Here is a 22745-nt window from a genome sequence, read left to right as displayed (position 1 = left end):
TATGATTAATATTTGTATTATTATTGTTTTTTCTTCTGGTTACAATGTATTTATTTTATTGTACCAGTGTATGCTAACTTGTTCAATAAAGCATTATCAAACACTAAACAAGACATTCTTGCTCACTCTGTGCTTCTTCCAGGGCTACAGCACGGTACATTGACGGTGAACGTGGTAGAGGTTTAGTCTCCATCATTCGTAGAAAACACACATCCTTACGTAGGGACATTTTCTCAGAACATCAGCTGTGTTGTTCTAAAAACACTTCCATGTCCCTTACACGTTAGAGGGAGATTCCAGCCAGAGAACCACAACTGTATGCTGATTGCCGAATGCTTCGCTACCGATGCTAATGAAGACTGCAGGCCTTTGCTCAGGTATGGGGGATGATGCTGCTCAAAATCCAGTAGTCTCGTTTGAATAATGAGAGCCTTCCCAACAACAAAATGTGGAGAAATGCATTATGCTCCTTATTTCCCTCTATCTCTTAAATAAATTTGGAGTGGATGAGTGCAAACTCAAAAGAAAAATTAAATGGTTTGGTAGCGATCAAGTAATTAAACTACTTTAGAACTGGGCCCCATGAGTTCATATTGTAGCATTCCTATTTGTCCAGTGTTTCAATTAACTTGTCTTTGAAACAACTACAGCTTACCAACAGGGTAGTTACCATTATTAAAGACTACCTAAAAAGATACATTTTATGTGTATTACTGTTGAAAAACTGTTTGTAAAAATCTTTCTCTTGCAGATGACAGTGATGAGGCATGGGAAAGGAACTTTCAAGTGCGGTTTGTCCAGATGTCAGTAAAATCAACTACTGTCCTGCACTGTAGTATCTTGCCCGTGGAGGAAGAAAGGGAGATTTTGAGCTTTTTGTAGGCTTCCAGACAGATATGGTTAGAGTTCACCAGCACACACTATATACAAACTTTTCTGATTTAGAGATAGAGCCAGGATAAAGGCAATGTGACCGTACATACACACTTGGTGCAAAGTACTGTAAGAAAGAGGGGGCAAATTATCAGACTCTTGAAAGCGGAAAATGGACTGAAGCAAGCCTAACCCCTAGAGTCCCTGTTCTTCACTGTGTATCTATATAATTTCCTGAGGTACTTCAATCTGGTGTTTTCAGCCTTGCGGCATGGTGTTCCTGACGCAGTATTTTATGTACAAGGATTACAGGATAATTCTCAATCCAATACATATTTGTCTTCAGCGTAAAATTAATTTGGAAGATTACTGAAGCATAAATATCTGGTGATGAACAACCTCAAAGCAAAGCTTATAATTTTTCATCTTGAATGTTTCAGGGCTGCAGCAGGCTGTAGAACAGGCATGCCCTTTAAATCTCCATTTGTTTGGGAGAAACATGTGTAAGGAGTAAAATATCATGTTTTAAAAACACTGAAAAATATATGATTTTGAATAGGTTGAAAGAAGAGTTTTCTGGTTAATGCTACCCTTCAAAGTTTTGCCATAGTACTTAAAAGAAAAAGTTACATGCAGGAGCCCATACACTTTCGTGCCCATCAGAAAGTTGTCTGCACAGAAGAAGAACTAGGTGTGTTCTCACACATGTTTAAATACACAATAAAATGCCAATACTTTCTGCCAGAGTGAAATAGAGGACCTTCATAAAGACTGGGGCCCTCATTACAACTCTGGCGGTAAATCCCGCTTACCGCTGTGCTGACAGCCGCCAACATACCGTGGCCGTGGCGGAAATCCGCTACAGGTATTAGAGACCCACATCTCGTAATCCGCCATAATACAGACACCCACACAAGTTCGCCACACCAAAGGTCAGTGATAAACTGGAGATAGCAAAACCAACACTTTCACGCCAACAAGAATACGCCCACACTATCACGACCCACGAATTAACACAGCAGTCATTAAACCGCAGTAATCCATTGGCGGTACACACCACCGCGCTCAAAATACACACACACTTACAAAACACAACCACATTGGACACTTCAAAATACACACACCTGATACACAAACACACACCACACCCACACACCCACACCACTATAAAACACACCCACATTTCCCACAACCCCTTACAATGACTTTTTTGGAAGAAGCGGGATAGAGGCAATAGCAAACACAACACCTGCATCCACAGGCACACAACACCATCACTCTTACAACATCCACGCACCTCAAAGAACACACCCCAACACAACACAGCACAACAAACATCACCTCACACATCACCCACACCACATTATGGCACCTCAAAGACATCCCAGGTTTTCTGAGGAGGAGCTCAGGCTCATGGTGGAGGAAATCATCCGGGTAGAGCCACAGCTATTCGGATCACAGGTGCAGCAGACTTCCATTGCAAGGAAGATGGAGCTATGGCGGAGAATTATCGACAGGGTCAACGCAGTGGGACAGCATCCAAGAACACAGGAAGACATCCGGAAGAGGTGGAACGACCTATGGGGGAAGGTGCGTTCTGTGGTATCCAGGCACCAGGTAACCGTACAGAGAACTGGCGGTGGACCCCCACCTCCTCCTCCACAACTAACAACATGGGAGGAACAAGTCTTGGCAATAATGCATCCTGAGGGCCTCGCAGGAGTAGCAGGAGGACTCGACTCTGGTAAGTCAAATCTTTACAACTATATCCCCCCCACCCTACGGGCATGCCATCACAAACTCCTACCCCTACCCTCACACCCATCACCCCAACACCTCACAGATACCCCACTATCACAACCCACACATCCCTATACCAAGCCCTGCATGTAACAACAATGCATGGACACCCATTACAGACCTGCATGGACACCCATCACCAAAGCATGTCCAGTAGAGAGACCCATCCAGGCCACAAAATCACCACTCACACAAGGGCCCAGGCAATAATGCTAGCACAGGAGTAGAGGAAAACTCACACATTGCACAAGATGGCACACACAGATTCAATAACCATGCATTTACACCCCAACAGGACCCCTACCCAACATCACCGGACAGGAGGTGCCAGCCATATCTAGCCCCCCCCCCACAGAAAAGGCCCACAGTGACGACAGCAGCTCTGCACGCCTGGATCAAGATGCCCAGCCCGGCCCATCAGGGACCTCTGGACAGTCGGTTCCCATGCCACAGTCCCAACCCACCACAGAACCTCCCCCTTAGGAAACACCACCACAGCACCCACCCAGCGGGCCCATGCCACTGTCCCAGGACACGTCAATCAGCAGTATGTCCACCACTACAGGGACCCCAGGCAAACCCACTAACCCAAGACAATCAGGGACCTGGGGTCAGTGACAGTGGGCACACAGTTCAGGGGACAGAGGCACAGGACAACAGGGAAGCTGGGAGGACTGCTGTGCAACAGGGGGAGGACAGGCCCAGGGAAACCACTCTCCACGAGGCACTCAAAAAACATCATGGGAGCATACCACCATTCCCAGGTGACCATGAGCACGGTACTGGCCAAGTTTCAGGAGACCCAGCGACTGCCAGAGCAACAGTACCTGGGGATCAGGGAGGACTTGAAGTCCATTAACACCACCCTGGTCACCATTGCAGGGGTGCTGGCAGACATGGCCAACACCATGAGTGAGGAAATGGCACACCACCGGGGCCCCTGACACTAGCCCGAACGATGAACAGTCCTCCACGTCTGCCGGCGCTAGTGGACAGGAGGTCCCGCCACAGTACCAACAGGCCACCAGCACCCCATCCCCTGCAGAAGGAGAACCATCCCGCAAATGGTCTCTGCGATCCAGGCACAAGACAGAGAACATTGCTAAGACCCCCGCCAGGACTTAAGACTCTCCTGATTGTCACCCCTCTGTCCCACTATGTCATCCTGTCCTAATTGAACTGCTATTACTCCACTTCCTATGCCCCCTTGGACAATGCACCTATGATACCAATAGACTGGAATCTACCATGGACATTCCTCCACCATCACCCCAGCCCATTGCACATACCCCTCCACTGATTAGCACTTAAATAAATACCCTTGAAACACAAAACAATAGGGAGTCAGTCTGTACTTTCACAAATATGTTATTCCAACCTCTCTGACAAATATCAATGGCAATGTTCATTTGCACATACCAAAGTATGTCAGTTGTTGGGCAGCAGTAAACATAGCAGAAGGCAGATTGTGGTACACAGATCTGTGAAAAGAAAAGCCAAAGTGAACTGTCAGGGTCCATACATAGAAGTAAAAAGGCAGATTTATGCAATGTCCTACAGTAGTCTGATATGAGAGGAGCAGTGCCAGTCTCTTACCTGTTTCTCACTGGAAGTATTGCATGATGATGTTGTTTCGGTTGTCTATATCTTCTTTTTCTGCCTCCTCTTCTTCACTGTCCACAGGCTCCACTGCTGCCACAAGACCAACATCAGGCCCATCCTCCTGCAGAAAAGGAACATGTTGTCACAAAGCCAGGTTGTGCAACATACAGCATGCCACAATGATCTGGCACACCTTCTTCGGTGAGTAGTATAGGGAGCCACCTGTCAGATGGAGGCACCGGAATCTGGCATTCAGGAGGCCGAAAGTCCGCTCTATAATCCTCCTAGTTTGCCCATGTGCCTCATTGTAGCATTCCTCTGCCCTTGTCTTGGGATTCCTCATTGGGGTCAGTAGCCATGGCAGGTTGGGGTAACCAGAGTCACCTGCAAATATTGAGGGGCATCTGCTAGACATACACAACCCCTTAGGGACTACCCCATACCCAGACACCTATTCAAACTGTGTGGGGACCTTGGCCTCACCTATTAGCCACACATGATGCCTCTGGAGTTCGCCCATCACATGAGGGATGCTGCTATTCCTCAAAATGTAAGCGTCATGCACTGAGCCAGGATACTTGGCATTCACATGGGAGTTGTACTGGTTTGCCAAACACACCATCTGCACATTCATGGAATGGTAGCTTTTGTGGTTTCTGTACAACAGTTCATCCCTGCGGGGTGGGACAAATGCCACATGTGTTCCATCAATGGCACCAATGATGTTGGGGATATGTCCCAAGGCATAGAAGTCACCTTTCACTGTGGGCAAATCCTCCACCTGGGGGAAAACGATGTAGCTGCACATGTGTTTCAGCAGGGCAGACAACACTCTGGACAACACATTAGAGAACATTGTCTGAGACATCCCTGATGCCATGGCCACGGTTGTTTGAAAGGAACCACTGGCCAGGAAATGGAGCACTGACAGGACCTCCACTAGAGGGGTGATTCCTGTGGGATGGCGGATAGCTGACATCAGGTCTGGCTCCAACTGGGCACACAGTTCCTGGATTGTGGCCCGATCAAGTCTGTGGGTGATAATGATGTGTCTGTCTTCCATTGTCGACAGGTCAAGCAGGGGTCTGTACACTGGAGGATGACGCCATCTCATCATCTGCCCCAGCAGATGTGCCCTATGGAGGAGAAAGGTGAGCAGAGGGTCATATACCACATAGGTAGCACAAGGTTGTTTTGCACTATTGTCATTCAATCTGTGTGTGGCGCTGTCTGTCCGTAGTACTGCCCAAAAGTGCTGTGACGCAGTTAGGTACCCTGCCATGTGCCCCCCTGAAATGGTGGCTGCCTGACCTGTAAGGAGGGACAAGGGGAAATGAGGTAACTGCGCTGGCGTTGTGCAGCGTGGCGGTAGGCGGACAAAGACCTCTGCGCAATTCAGCATTGTTTATCATTGGGTCCTATGGGTTCCAGGAGCCAATGACGATGTACGCCGGCGGTGATGGTATGCACTGCCCCGGACGTGACTGCCATTTTCTAACTCTTCAGTCACTTGATACCTGACCTTCAACAGGAGAGGGCCTACACTGCAAGTGCTGCTGTGACCTGAGTCTGGAAGCGACAATGGCTACAGTGTCTGGGTTTAGGGCCCCTGCCTTAACTGCGGAGGAGTTGAACAAGCTGGTGGATGGGGTCCTCCCCCAGTACACCCAACTCTACGGTCCTCCAGACAAACAGGTGAGTACACTGTGTGTATGGTGGATGTGACATTAATGTATGAAGTGGCGTCGATGGAAGATAAATGGAGAGTGGAGGGGCGGCTGTGGCCTGCATGTGAGGATGGTCAGTGTATGTGTTTCAGGGCATGGTTGGGAAGTTGTGGCCAATGAGTAAGAATAACCGGACGGGGAGTAAAAACCATTCTTACTTTACCTTTCCTGTAGGTCAGTGTCCACCAGAAGAAGGTTATTTGGCGTGCCATCGCCAAGGAAGTGCGGACCCTGGGGGTCTATCATAGACGGAGCACCCACTGCCGCAAGAGATGGGAGGACCTGCGCCACTGGAGCAAGAAGACGATGAAGGCCCAGCTGGGGATAGCCTCCCAATGTGGAAGGGGTGCCCCTTCGCACCATGACCCCCCCTAATGTTCAGGATCCTGGCGGTGGCATATCCGTAGTTGGATGGGCACTTTAGGGCATCACAGCAGCCACAAGGGGGTGAGTACAGTCTCATTCAGCTGACTCTGCGCGCTTTACGGGGTGTCTGGGTGGGGTAAGTGGGCTGGGGTTACGCTAGGCCAGGGTGAACTTGGTAGGGTAAGTTCCCTTATTAGGCAGGCTCTGCAGCACTCTAACCCCAATAGTAGTAGTGGCCATCTACAACTAGTCAGCCTCCTGTGGGTTCCAGGTGTGCAGCAAATGGGCTTAGGCATAGTCCCCCATGGGCAGGTGATTTTCCTAAGAACTGTTAGTGCATGGCCTAGTGCATAGGGCTGCTCCCCGTGTGTTGTGTCCGCCAACGGTAGTGGTGTTGCTGGCATTGACCATGTGTCTCCTCTGTCTTCCCTCCCTTTTTGTTTTGTCACCCTGTCCTTGTATGCATTAGTATCATCTGGCGGAGGAGCAGTGGCACCGGAGCAGGAGGGAGCTGCAACCGACATGGTCAGAGAGGGTGAATTTACGGAGCCTGAAGGCATCAATGGGACAGAGGGCGAGGGGAGCTCCACGACGGCAACAGGAGGGTACACCAGCGACAGCGACTCCTCCTCTGATGGGAGCTCCCTTGCGGTGGCAGTCACCTCTGTGCCCACCGCAACAACAGGTACAGCCGACACCCCCCTACCAGCATCGCCCTCCTAGCAGCCCCTCAGCGTGTTTCCCGTGCCCGCTCACCCAGGAGAGTGGGCATCTCCTTTGCCCCAGGCACCTTAAGCCCTGCCCCAGTCAGCCCTGCTGTCCTCAGCGAGGAGTCTATTGACCTCCTAAGATCCCTCACTGTTGGGCTGTCAACCATTTTGAATGTCATCCAGGGTGTTGAGAGGCATTTGCAACAAACAAATGCATACCTGGAGGGCATTCACTCTGGCGTGGCGGCCCAACAGAGAGCATTTCAGGCTCTGGCCTCAGCACTGATGGCAGCCATTGTCCCTGTGTCCAGCCTCCCCCCTCCAACTTCCAATACCCAGACCCAATCCCCTCTACCTCAGCCTATTCCAAGCACACCATCAGACCAGCATGCACCCACCTCTACACACAAAAGTAGGTTAGGCAAACATAAGCACCACACATCCCACAGGCACTCACACAAGCACCATACCCATGCAGACACACCAACATCCACTGCCTCCACTGTGTCCCCCTCATCCACGTCATCCACCTCCCTCCCATTCTCATCTCCACTCACTCCTGCATGCACTACATCCTCAGCCACTACTTCCATTACCAGCACGCCCATCACCACACACAGCTCACGTGCAATCACCACCCCCACTACCATGCACACGTCCCCTGTGTCCTCTCCCAGTGTGTCTGTGAGCCCTCCTCCCAAAGTACAGAAACACAGGCACACACCCACTCAACAGCCATCCACCTCACAATAGCCTCCAGCCCATGCACCTTCACCCAAACTCAGCAGACGTACACCTCCTACAACCACTACCTCTTCCTCCACTCCCAAACCCCCTCCATCTTCCCATCCCAGTGTGTCTAAAAAACTTTTCCTAGCTTCCAATGACCTCTTCCCTACACCTCCCCCCACCATCCTTCCCCTAGGGCCAGGATGTCCAGATCCCAGCCCAGCACCTCAGCCACCAAATCATCGTCCAGTGTAGTCCCTGCAAGTCTGGGAACATCAAAGCTGCAACCCATCAGGGCTGACAGTGTGCCACCCAGTGAGGCCAAGGACCACCCTATTCTGCCACCTGCCAAGGCAAAGAAGGGGCCTGCATGCCGAAAAGAGAAGCCGTAACAACCACCCAGCAAGGCCTCTTCCAGGACCAAACAGGACAGTGGCAAGGTCCCAGCAGCGACTTCCAAGGTGGTGAAGGGACACAAGGGCAATGAGAAGTCATCTCAGGGCACGGAGCCTCTGGGTGAGGGACTGGTGTCACCCCTTCTGCAAGACAGACCAGCAACCTGTACAGTGGTAGGCACCACCGCAATAACCGCCACCTGCTTCACCACCTGCACCGCCACCTGCATGTCTGCTGCCTCTACTACAATCACCAGCATCATCCTCAGTGGGCACCCTCCCGAGACTGCAGGAGACGGCCTGGTATCTCCCTCCACAAGTACAGACACCTGCACCACCGGCAGCATCTCTGCTGCAGCCACCGCCGCAGCCACCGCCACCTGCCCCGTGTTGTGCCTAGCCAGTGCCACTACAGCAGACATCAGCAGCATCCCCAGTGTGCAGCCGTCCAAGGCTGCTGGAGACGTCCTGGACCCTGCACACACTACATGAGCCACCACAACCAGCACTGGCACTACCAGCAGTTGACAGGCTACGTCGCCGCAGGGTGGAGTGTGTCTCTGCCTCCATGAAGTATCATGCTACCTGTTCCCTGAAGATCTCGTGGCTCAGACACCCATGTGAGGGAATGGGAACTGCCACACCCCAGGTGCAGCATCACTGGGCACCAAGCCCCCTCCGGAACCAGTGGAAAACAGCATCCACAACCTCAGTCCTTGACAGGATGAAGCACTCTGGGCACAAAGCCCCCTCCAGAACCAGTGGAGAACAGCATCCATTACCTCAGTCCTTGGCAGTATGAAGCACTCTGGGCACAAAGCCCCCTCCAGAATCAGTGGAGAACAGCATCCACAACCTCAGTCCTTGGCAGGATGAAGCACTCTGGGCACCAAGCCCCCTCCAGAACCAGTGGAGAACAGCATCCACAACCTCAGTCCTTGGCAGTATGAAGCACTCTGGGCACAAAGCCCCCTCCAGAACCAGTGGCGAACAGCATCCAGAACCTCAGTCCTTGGCAAGATGAAGCACTCTGGGCACAAAGCCCCCTCCTGAAACAGTGGGCAACCCACCCACTTGAGAAACTGTGGCTTTGCACTCCCCAGGACCATGCAGTGGGCAAACCATTCACTTGAGAGGCTGTGGCTTTGCACTCCCTAGGACCATGTAGTGGGCAAACCACCCACTTGAGAGACTTGAGAGACTGTGGCTTTGCACTCCCCAGGACCAGGCAGTGGACATGGAGCCCCCTCGAGGAGCAGTGGCGTCGTCCCATCATCCGGCTGAGGTGCCCCCCCTCTTCCCCCCAAGTTGCCTGTGTTTTTTCCTACCTGATGCCCCTGCAGTTTTCTCTCCGTTTTGAGGCAGGTGTCATGTGTGGGCTTCACCCATGCTTTTTGGTACCACTGGCCCACGGACATGTAATGGAACAGTATACGGACTTGTGTACTTGCTGTGAATATTTGTATATACTGATCATTTAAAGTTATCTTTCCCTATATGAATTTTCGATTACTACACTCGTTACAATCATTTCATTTGGTCCTTGTGTTCTTCCAGGGGGTTACGGGGTGTACATGTAGTGTTGCTGCATGTGTTAGTGTGTATGGTGTTGTGGGTGAGGGTGGAGGTGTGGGTGTTGCGTGTTGCATGTGTGAGTCACTCTCTTTTTCCTCCCCCCCTCCCCTGTGTACTAGGTGCAGTACTCACCGTGGTCGTCGCCGCCGTCTTTGATGCTCCTGGTAGATGAGGAGGTAGACCAGCATCGGCAGGACCTGCAGCTCGTGCTCCATGGCGTCCTGGTTTTCCGTTGCGTGTCGAGAGGTGAGTGGTGTATGTTCCAAAGACTGTTTCCGCCGTGCTTTTGATGGCGTTTGTACTGCCCCGGAAAAGCTGGCGGATTGGTGCCTTGTAATAGTGTGGGCTGTACATTGTCTTCCGCCTGTCTGTTGGCGGTTACTGTTGTGGTGTTTGTTGCTACCGCCGTGGCGGTCGGAGTACTAAAGTGGCTGTCTGTGTTGGCAGTTTCCGCCATGGTTGTGATTCCATTTTTTTTACCGCCGGCTTGTTGGCGGTATTACTGCTTATCACCAACCGCCAGGATTGTTATGAGGGCCTAGGTCTGGACAAACAGCACCAACATTTGTGTAACTATGCCAGGAAAGATAATGGCCCTCATTACGACTTTGGTAGTCTTTTCGTAAGACCGCCGAAGCCACGGGTACGAAAGACCAAGAGTGCTGGCGGTGTTAAGACTATCCTATTATGGCTGATTTTGGAATTCTGCCTGAAATCGAATGGCATTCCGACACCAGTCGTGCTGGCGGTGAGTAGTGAAGAGGTGGTTCTACCACCGGTACCGCCACGCCAAAAGGACTCTGCATGCCATATTATGACCTGTAATACGGTGTGGCAGTGTCCTGATGGCTGGGCGCTGCGGGGGTGGAAGTGCCAGAACCCGTCCCCTCCCGGATGACCTCCTTGACGGATGAGGTAAGTGGATCGGCCAACAGGGGAGTGTGTGTTTGTGTGTGTGTGCGTGTGTGAGTGCGTGTGTGAATGTGGGGGGGGGTTGTTTCTGGGTGCATGTGTGAGTGATTGTGGACGGGTGAGGGGTATGTGTGAGTGTTTGTGGATTGGGGGGTTGGAGGGTGTGTGTGTGTGTAAGTGGATTGTGGGTGGGTGGTGAGTGTGTGTGGGTGTGAGTGATTGAGTGCCTAAGTGCAATTGAGTGGGTGGAAGGGGTGAGTGCACTTATGGGGTGCAGAGGGAAGAGAGGGTGTGAATGTATGCATGCACTGGAGAGGGGGAGTGAATGTATGTATGCGCTGGAGGGGGAGGAGGAAGTGAATGTGTCGTGAGTGCCGTGTTTGTGTATGTATGTTAGTGTGAATGGGGGTGTATGACGTGAGTGCGTGGGTGAGGGAGGGTGTTTGTGTGTTGGAGTATGTGGGTGCATGTGTGCGGGTATGTGGACATGTGTGCAGGGGTATCCCGGTAACAGGAATCCAGATTCCTGTCACCGGGATACAAGACCGGCAGCTTTTTCTGGCAGTGCGACTGCCAAATAAATGCTGGTGGTCTTCCACGTCGTAATACCGCTAGCGGTATATTACGCCATCCCCTGGGCCAGAGGTGCTCACCTCCAGCCCAGCAGACCATGGAAAAGTGGCAAGACGGGCTGAGTATTTTGAAGGTCTTCATCGCTGGCCCGTCGGCGTTGAGACCGCCAGCACGGCCATCGCGGTCTAGGACCGCCAGGGTCATAATGAGGGCCAATGTCTAAAAATGTTCTGTGCCAGTGAGCATTCCTTTAGAACTTTCAGAAAATGTATTATCAGAATTGCTGTTATTTATATAAGTGTGCTGCTCTAAAACTATTGTGTGCCACTAGTATTTTGAAGCACTACTCAAATATGCTATGGAATGCTCAGTACGTCAATGGGCTGTTCAATTAAAGGTGCTGCTTCTTTACCTCATTTGGGTTGTCTATTATGCTAGTGGTGCATCTCTTTTAAGACAATGTTAGATTTTCTTCTTCACTCAAAAATCTCCAGGTTTGACCTTCACTCCTTAATCCATACAGATATGCCCGATCACACTGTGGTCCTCAGCATAAATTCAGATTTTCCCATACCTCAGTGTCCTTAAAGCATTTGCTAAAACTTGGCCCAGACAAACAAGATTTGTGAATCTCAATCAAACAAATATGAATGATCATATTGTGCCTTAATTTTCCTCCTGATTGTAACAGGGCTCACCTCATGGTATGTTGTGTTATGTTGTGTTTTATGTTATGTTGTATGTTATGTGTTATGTTATAATTGTTATATGTATTATGTTATATGCTGTATGTGTTATGTTATATGTTATGTTATATGTGTTTTGTTTTATGTTATGTGTGTTATGTTTTATGTTATGTTGATTTGTAATCAGCCGAAAGGATATCCAGGCGCTTGGGCAAGGTATGTAGGTGTGTGGTCACAAGGTGCTTGTATGAAAAACCAGGTCTTCAGTGGCTTCTTGCGTAACATAAGAAGTGAGGAAGAGGCTCTGATGTGTTGAGGGAGGTTGTTCCATGTCTTGGTGCAATGAAACAGAATAAGCAACCTCCAATTTTGCTTTTGTAGATGTGTGGAGTGTGTGTGAGTGAGAGTGAGGCAGATTGTAGTTGTCTGCTGTGTTGGTGAAAGTGTATTTGGCTGTTTAGGTATTCTGGTCCTGTGTTGAGTAGTAGTTTGTATGTTTGCGTGAGAAGTTTGAATTGGTGTGCATGTGAATGAGGAGTCAGTGAAGCTTCCTGAGGTGTGCTGTGATGTGGTTGTTATGAGGGAGGTCGAGTATGAGTCCTGTGACTGCGTTCTGGATAGTCTGGAGTCTGTGTAGGAGTTGTTTGGAAATTTCGTCATAGAGAGTGTTTCATCTGGTGTTCTGAGGCAACCATTTGAAGGTCTTTCACTGCATACATTGGATGTAGAAGCAGGAGGTCCACACTACATTGTCTAGAGCCGTCATGTTGAGTTTGTCATCTAAGATGATCCCTAGATTTCTTACGTGGTCTATGGGTGTTGGTCCTCGCTCCGATGGCCACCAGGTCTTGTTACGAAGACCAGTACTTCCGTATTGTCAGAGTTGAGCTTCAGGCAGCAGTTGGTTTGCATCCAGTCTGTTACTATGGTCATGCAGTTGGTGAAGTTAGCTGGTGGTGTTTGTCTTGTTTATCAGGGAGAAGATGAGTTGGGGGTCATTGATGTAGAAGATATTGGTGGTGTCTTGTGATTGGATGATGTTGGCAAGCGGGATCATGCATATTTGAAAAAGAGTGGGGATGTGGAATGATCCCTGAGGGACCCTGAATACCAGTTTCTTTGTCTCCGATGTGAAGGGTGGCAGCCTTACCCTTTGGGTTCTTTCTGTAAGGAAGAATCAGAACCAATTGAGAGTGGATCCGTATATGTCAATCTTTTGGCTTCTTCTGATGAGGGTGTTGTGGGAGACAGTGTTGAAGGTCAAGCGTATGTTGAGCAGGATGAGGACCACTGTTTTTCCCCTTTCCAGTACTTGTGAATGTCACTGGTGGCTGCAATGAGTGCTGTTTTAGTGCTGTGGTTCTTTCTGAATCCTGATTGTGTGTTGTCTAGAAGATGGTGAAGTTCAAGGTGGGCTGTGAGTTGCTTGTCACTGGCCTTCTCAAACACTTTGACTAGATAGGAGAGCAGTGAGATGAGTCGAAAGTTGCTCAGTTGATTTAGGTCGGGTAAAGGCTTATTGAGAAGGGCATTGATTTCTGCATATTTTCATTCATCCTGTGGTGGAAGTGATGGATGCGTTGAAGATGTGGTTCAGGGTGGTGCTGATTGGTGGTGTTCCCAGGTTGTAGATGTAGTGTGGGCCTGGGTCCAGTGGGGCCCCTGAGTTTCACATGATTGTCACTGTGTCATTTCTGGTGAGGGTTCTCCATTCAGTCCGGTGGCTATCTTGGTTGGTGGTGGGTAGGTTAGCAATGAGTTTTCTGGGTTTGGTTTGGTGTGTGAAGCTGCTGTAGATGTTTGCGGTTTGGCTGAGAAGAAGTTGGATAGGTGGTCGCAGAGTTGCTCGGAGGCATCCCAGCTGCAGCAATGCAATGCATTCTTGGAGGGCATCCACTGTGGCTTGGCGGCCCTAGAGAGATAGTTTCAGGCTCTGGCCTCCTCTCTGATGGCAGCCAGTGTCCCTACCGTCCCCCCTCCAACTACCACATGTTCCCCACTTCTGCTGAGGTGCCCCCCGCCCCCTTCCCCCTGAGGTGCCTGTTCATTTCCAACATGATGCCCTTGCACAGTGGAGTCCGGATAGTGAGGAGTCAAGTTAGGCCTTGGACTGTGCTCTGTTGCCCTGTGGGCCTTTTGGACTTTGGACTGGCCATTGGCCCTTTCTGCACATTGACGGATGCTTTTGTTTTGCACATGGACAATATGGTGGCTGTTGGCATCAAATAACAGTGTCACTTAAACCTCAATGTGGTCCTTGTTTTAATTATACATGGGTCCTGTGACATTCGTTTTACTCTGCGGCTGGTTGTGTGTATGGTGTGTGTGTGAATGGTGTGTGTTGTGAGTGTGTGTGTCACTCTCCTTTTCGTCCTTCCCTCCCTTGTGTGCTAGGCGGCTTTACTCACCGTCGTCGTCTTCATAGGCATTGGTACTCCAGAAGGACCATGGTGTAGAAGAGCATCGGGAAGACCTGAAGTTCTGTTTCCATGGTGGCGGCGGAGTCCTCTGTGTACCTGTTGGTGAGTCTTTTGTTTTCTGTGTTCTGTTTCCACCAGACTTTTGATGGTGTTGGTACAGCCCATGAAATCCTGGCGGTTTGATGTGTCATAATATGGTGGGCGGTACCTTGTCTTCCGCCTGGCTGTTGTTGGCTACTGCCATAATCAATGGTGTTAACACCCTGGCGGTTGGTGTGGTACATTGGCTGTCTATGGGAGGTATCACCGCCATGGTCACAATTTGGTGGCAATTATTGCCAGCCTGTTGGCGGTATTACCGCCACTTTAATAGTCACCGCCAATGTCATAATGAGGGCCATAGTGTTGAGCGGCTCTATGAGCCAAAGTGTTGAGAAGCAACGATCTCTATGAGGCATAGTGTTGAGGATGTCTATGAGCCAGAGTGTCAAGGAGCTCTATGAACTATAGTGTTGATCAGCTCTCTGAGTCATAGTGTTGAGCAGGTGTATGAGTCATAGTGTTAAGCGCCTCTATGAGCCTTAGTGTTGAGCAGCTCTATGAGATAAAGGCCCTTATTACGAGTTTGGCACGTGGCGGAGACAGTCTGCCAAACTCTTTGGGTCCGAAAACTGCACTCTGGTTTTCCACCCGCTGGCCCCATTAAGAGTTTTCCGCTAGGCCAGTGAGAAACAGGCCACAACATTGATGCCGGCTCGCAATCGCGCCAGCCACAATGTTGCGATGCTTCTGGTTTTCCACCCGCTGGCCCTATTATTAGTTTTCCGCTAGGCCAGTGAAAAACAGGCCACAACATTGACTCCTGCTCGCACTCAAGCCAGCCGCAATGTTGCGGTGCATCGGGTGCAGTAGCACCCGTCACGCTTTTCACTGCCCGTAATTTGGGCAGTGAAACGCACAACGGGTTTGTCCATGGGGGTCTGTGCAGGGGCCCCCATGTGGCCCCCAGCACCCCGTCTCCGCCAGCCTTTACATGGTGGTGGGACCGCCATGCAAAAGCCGGCAGAGAGTGGAGTCATAATCCCCAGGGCTGTGCTGCCCTGGTGGATTAAGACCACTGACACAGCCAGGCTGTCGCGGCTCCACCACTGTCATAGTATGGCAGTCGGACCGCCACTTTGGCAGTAGCACAACCGCCACAGCGAGTGTGGTGGTCTCAAGACCACCACACTTGTAATAACAGCCATAGTGTTGAGCGCTCTATGAGCCATAGTTTTGAGGAGCAAGGATCTCTATGAGCCATAGTATTGAGGATAACTATGAGCCATAGTGTCGAAGAGCTCTCTAAGCCATAGTGTTGAACAACTTTATGAGCCATAGTGCACATTTATCAAGTATAATTTGATGAGTTCTGTGATGAGGAACAATGTCCAATTTGAGTGTGCCCTTAAAAAACATGCTCTGTTATGATGGGCTGGCTCTGCTTCCCAGACATGTCTCCTTTCAGTGTTAGTGTAGGGGGAACCTTTACAGAAGACAAATATGTGTGTGGATGTATCCATTTGAAGAAAGAGTTACATACATTATTGGCACCACATTCTCCTGGTTTGCCTCCTCCCTCCCAGATCACTACTACTCAGTGTCAATACACACCTTGTCCTACAGGTCCACCCATCTACATGTGGCATCTGCAAGAATTTATTTCAAACTTCCTTTTCATTAACACTACTGAAATCATCTGCTCATTTAATTTACTTACCCATCATCAACTAACAAAGTCCACATTTCCTTCTCCTTCTTCTTCTTTACCACCCATCACCTGCGAGCACAAGACTCACACCACATGATTACACCCATGACCCTTGTGGCAACTTAATATTTGGATATTTGCCCTTGAGCACCCATCCACTGAAATATAGTCCTCAGTGACCCGAAGGTATTTACCTTGCTGTAAACCTTCAAAAAGGCCAAAAGGACCATCTATTCCTTATTGAAAGTCTGGACAGCTACCCGGCAATTAAGGTATGCAGCACCATCAAAGCTGCTAACTATAAACTACTATGGTGCTTTGGAACATTTCATTTTCCTTTTAAAACATCAATGCCATTCTAGGTTATGTTGTTACCATGTGTCACATCTTTCATAACCTATATATAAAAAGAAAAAGGGTCCTCAAGATATCTTGAAATTAAGCAATTTCACAGGCCATTACATTTATATACCTGTTTCAAGGCCTTTATTTAGGTGCTGATTTAGATGAGGATCGTAAATTGGCAATAGGATTTCTTCCTAAAATGTTTGCATGTTCAGTCTTACTGCATGGCAACCACCGCCTTATATTAAGGGTGGCAGAAGGCAGACTTCCTGAGGAAAAATGTCCATGGGTCCAATAGCAAGAATGCCTTGTGGAGAATGTGGATATCACTGTAAAGGTGTAGTAGCAGATCATTGCAGCTTAAATATTGTTTGACAAAAATATTGTAACTTAAATTCCCTTGACAAATATACCTCTCCTTTGAAGTCACTCTCATTTGAAGTCAAACAATCTATACCGAAGGAAGTGATGTTTTGGTAAACAATATTTAGGCCACCATACTTATGTTTTGTGATAATTTTGTTATTGATATTCTCACATCCAATACCGAAAAAGATGCCATTCCAACCACCCAATTTAAACTAGGTGGCCCAGTACCATTTTTGGTGTCAACTTCTTTGCTAAAGACCGCCCTGTAATTATACTAGTTTTGCAAGACATCATAGGTGAAAGTCCCTGATGTACTGTAAACTCCCAGCATATCAGAGACACTGGCAATGGTAATAAAGCCTTATTCCCAGTGTGTTTCTGGTACCCATAGATGAAGGCACAAATCCACCATGCTACAGGAGCATGGTGGAACTGGCACCACAGTGTTTTTTTCCTGCCACCCAGGATACTCCCAAAATTGCAGATGAAGAGATTTCAGATTTAAAAATTATGATGCATTGGAACCCACCTGTAGATACATTGGCCCATATTTATGGAAAGTTAGCACCGCCTCAGCGTCTTTTTTTTACGCTAAAGCGGCACTAACTTAACTCCATATTTATACTGTATTTTGACGCTAGACCTGTCTAGCATCAAAATACATGAGTTAGCGTCATTTTCTGAAAGCACCAACCCATGTTGTGCTTCATTGCGACAATGATATGCAAGGTAGGAGTTCCCTTCCAAAAAATGACGCTAGCCCTGTAGCACCATATTTACCTCCCGATGCAAAAATTATGCACTCCAAGGAAGCAGACCGCAAAAATGATGCTAAGACCGATTAGTGTCAAAATTTAACACCTGGTCAGACCAGGCATTAAAAAGAGGCTCACACACTACAACTTAAGGAAAACACACAGAAGGAGCATTTGCAACCTCCAGGGCAACATGGAAGTGGTACTGCTCCAGCTTGGCACACGCCACAGACATCATCGAAGACAGCAGGTACCTCCATCATCACCACCGCAGCAACACCAGACACCACCACAGCAGCCACAAAGGCAACGCAGATGGCAGGAGGGGATCTTCAGACAGCGGACAACCATCCTTGGGCTCAGGGAAAAAGAGGTCATCAGGATTTACAGACTGAACCAGGAGTCCAGTCTACGCCTGCTGCACCACATTGTGTCACACATCACAGCAAGGGTGGAAACTCCTACAACTATTACACCGATGACAAAACACCTCACTGTCCTTCATTTGCTGGCATCTGGATCTTTTCAGATAACAGACACACAAATAGCTGGTATGTCCCAGCCATCCTTCCTGGTCTTCCTACCTAAGGTCCTGGACACAATCATATGCCTCACACCCAAGCGCATCTGCTTCCCAAACACCCAGCAACAGCAGCAGGAAACCAAGCAAAGTTTCTACCAAATTTCTGAGTTCCCACATGTGCTGGGTCCAACTGGGGTCACCTGCAGCAACCAGACATCTATATAGGAACTGCAAGCACACCAATTCGATCAATGTGCAGGACACTATGGTCCACAATGGACCACTGTGGGCTCTTCACTAATATCCTGGCAAAATATCCCGGCAGCGTCCATGATGCCTACATATATCGCCATTCCACTGTCAACGAGTGGTTCCTGGATGGGCAAAATGGCAATGGGCTACTTGTAGGTAAGCCACCATACCAACCAGTACACACACAACACACCAACCATGTAGGACAAATCAGGCATACACCACACTAAATACACATGGGCAGGGGAACATAGATGTACAGACAACAACACATATGCAACATGCCATACTACACCGCAATCATTGCACATCACAAATACATACACCCACATGTACATGACACAGCCACAACCTGACTGGCACACCATGTAAGGACAGGTGGAGCTATGTCCTCTTTGCATACAGAAGCTGCCCACAAACGACTACAAGTGTCCACTGGTTGGCAACTAAATACAGATCCCACACACATTACACCAAACAAAGAATAGTTCAGCTAGGTCAAAGGCATAGGCCATGGCCATGTAAAGGAAGTCACACATAGGCACATCCCCTCGTAAATCATGGTGTGCAAGCCTCTGGTAGCACCTATATCAAATGCCACCCAAGTGGTACCATTAGCAACTACATATCATCTACATATACCTGACATACCTGTAGTATGCACACACACTTGTCTGCTACATTGTGTCGTACACATAGGAATACCAATTAACCTGCCATGAAAGACCATGGGGTAGAATCATGAGAAATGGTGCAGCACTTACTCTAGTGCCACCTCACATGCGCCCCTTAGTGCTCCCTAACACCACCATGTGTGTTCCATATACAAGAAACAGTCCACCATGGGTCACTAAGTGTTGCACTGCATGTGTAGTGCCACATGGTAACATGGAGGACACAGTTTGGTTTTGTAGGGCTACCAAGGTGTCTCTACATCTGACACCACTGTGGTGCAAGGATGTGGTAGGTTCCATCCAGTAATAGGACACTGCCTCAAATATGGACTACACAACACATATTTGCAATGGTTTAACCATCAGTTTGGAATTAATATGACAATTCCCAGGTCCCTGAGCCACAACTCAAGATTGTCATGTCCATCAACATATACCTAATAAACAATTTTACAAAAACAGGGACATACACGAAACCACAAGCAAGTCTGAGTCACCATTCCACATACAACTAACAACTGCCATTTTATATTCCAAACCACTATCCAGCTTTACCAACGCATCTTCTCTCATTCCTTTGAAGCCGGTCAAGGTTACAGCATACAGCCATGGGTAATGACTCCATTTGTCAATCCCCCAACGGTGGGAGAGCGTGCATATAATGAAGGGCACAGAAGAACACGCAATGAGGTCGAGAGGACATTTGGGCTTTTGAAGTCAAGGTTCAGGTGCCTGGCCCTGACAGGAGGAAGCCTCTTGTATGCTCCACCCATGGTATGTAAAATCATACTGGCATGTGCAATCCTCCATAATATATTTTTAAGAACAAATGTTCCCTGGGACAAACAGGTTGACATCCCCAATGAGGAGTAGGATGATAATGGTGCAGCAAATTTGGAGGGGGAGCAACATAACACTGCTGCAGGAGTTCGCAGGCCACTCCACACAGTACAGAACATTTATACATAGTGTCTGGACTATCTTCATCACATTGTAAATAGCACCAATAAAATACTTTGCACCTGAATCTCCTTGGTCTACTCATTCTCCACTACATACATCATTGGAATGTAACTCAATCCTCAGGGAGTAGGTAAGAAAAACAATAGTTACAAGTATGGCAGCAACATCATTTGTGATGTAAGAGGGTCTACTGCCTTCATTTCACATATTAGTGACAGGGAATTCATGAGCATAGGACTCCTGAAGGCCTAGATCCATGCACCACAACATATAACGTGCCGTCAAGTGGGCAAGGTGCTAATTCCTAGCCCTTTCCTCACATAATAACCACGACTACCAGGATGTATGCAAGGGGGTCTACATGAGGTAGAAGCTGTATTCAAATGGTGCTTAAGTAATGTAGGAACTGAACACTGTTACATCTCAGGGTGATTGCTGCTTTGCCTGCACGGTGCATGTGTGACAAGGGGGGGACATCATTGGTAACTATGGACCTTCAGTAACTCTACAGGGTTTGTAACCAATGTTAGAGGCAGAGCCTTCTCTGTGCATCCATGGGATTATGTCCTGGCACTGCTATTGGGCACAACCCTGACATATGGTGGGCTGTACCTCACGTGTGGCACACACCTGTTGGCTGTGGAGTGTGCTATGGGTTGCCATGCAAATGAAGCAGCTATGGGTGCTGAATCACTATCTAAACATATGACCCATTGTCATGATCTAAGAATTAAGTGGGACAATGTACCACCAAATAATTGTCTGGGTGGAATGTGGGCAAAGAGTGTGTTACACTCCTTATGTACATAAGATCCACACTTTTCACACAAATCTGCTGTCAAAACACATGCCTACAGCAATTCCAGATAAACATGTGAAGACTGATGTACAGGTGTATGTCCTATGGAGCAAAGGGTTTGCTAGTACCAACAATGGTTGACATGTGTCAGCATGGTTACCTAGTATGCTCTGTATAACAACATCACACAGCACAAAGAAATACACGCCACTCATTGTCACTCACATGCCAAAACAAGAGCAAGGTAGCAACAGTTATGAATTATCCCATACATCTTTTAGGCTCCAACATGGCAATCAGGTTTGGATGTGCAACTATGTCCAGCAATATCCAAAAATGTCAAAGACCCATCCAAAAAACTGAATGGGAGTAGAAGTAGCCATATATGTTGCATTTGGCTAATGAAAAAAGCAGCACTGAGATGATTTCACACATCAACATCATTCAGTCATGGTAAGAGTTACCTAGGTTGTGGCATGCAGGAATAAATGCATTCCCATGTTAAACGGAGGGTGTGGATTGACAGCTGGGAGACACCCATAGATACCTGCAAATACAACATGGGAGGTCACTTGGAGATAACACAAGTGCAGTGGCAGGTGTAATGTCATGTGTGTGTCACACTCATTACATCTCACAAATCCCGGCCATGAGATGGTAACTATCATGTAGCCAGCAGTAGAATAGGTATACCTCTAAAATTTGCACAAGTCACTTGTTGCATCCTGTCCATGTATGACCAGACAATGTTGCTGTAGAAGATGTGTACAAAGTGTAAGCAGCAAGGATACAAATTATACCTTACAAATAATGTGCTAAAATATGGAGAAGGAACAGACATAGACCAATACAGACTGTACAACACATCAATGTCTACATGTGAACATCCTACATATGTACAGAGAGGGTGGCCAGATCAGTACATAATCTAGTCATGTCTGCCACTACCATAACCTGGTAGGTGCCCATCGCATGCCAACATGACAGGAGGCAGTAACAGGTAACACTATCTGTCCCCTGGCATGTTCCCAAAATAGTAGTTGCAACAGAGACACAACCCCCTACTCAAGCTGCCCATGGAAATTACTATGGACATCAAATGATGAGACATCTCCAACATGTGTAAGTACCCAGTCCTCTGTACATAAGAGAGGAAGGCTGACATCAAGTGCCACAGAGGAAAATGTGATATCCTAGTCCATTTGATCACAATTGTGCTTGTGTCTGTCTGCAGGGGAGTGTTCATTGCTCTGCTGATTATGAATCGTGAAGAGGCTAGATCCCCGCTTAAACACCCTAATACCACTGCTCCGGCTTCCTAAACTCATGACATTGTCAGGGGCATGATGCATGTGCACAGTGGCCTGAGTAATCTGGAGCTCCATAACCTGCCCCTTCACATGCAACCATGGGTTTGTGTTGCCATACAAACTCCGACAGTAGTGATGAAAAGTATGCTGCCACCTATGCCAGACTGCAACACTGCTACAAAGTGGTATGCCATTGTATGTGACAGTCATAACTAACATGATGTGGACAAATGTGAGTGCCTAGTTGGTGGCATGCACACATATACCACATATCTCAGCACACACGTATCACTTAAATGGCTCAGGCATGGTAATGTGTATAGGATTCTGAACAAAAGGCAACCTACCACAAATGTAAGGGTATCACAAGATCACTGACTGAAATAAATTATCTTCACATGTGTTCCAACATACGGAAACATAGGTGGCACTGATAAGACTACACAGGCATTTGTGAAAGTCCAACATGTGTCCATGCAGGAAGATAGATATGTGAGGTTTCACATCCTATGAACAGACCACTGAGGTCATATGTTACTGAAATGACACTACACATATTTTTACACATAGATGGCATATAGCATCCTTCAGTGACACATGTGTTCATACCATGTCCTGCAACTAAGATGCATGGGGA

This window comes from Pleurodeles waltl, chromosome 8, assembly GCF_031143425.1.
Source record: "Pleurodeles waltl isolate 20211129_DDA chromosome 8, aPleWal1.hap1.20221129, whole genome shotgun sequence".
Taxonomy (NCBI): Eukaryota; Metazoa; Chordata; class Amphibia; order Caudata; family Salamandridae; genus Pleurodeles; species Pleurodeles waltl.
Note: the sequence above shows the minus strand (reverse complement) of the source record.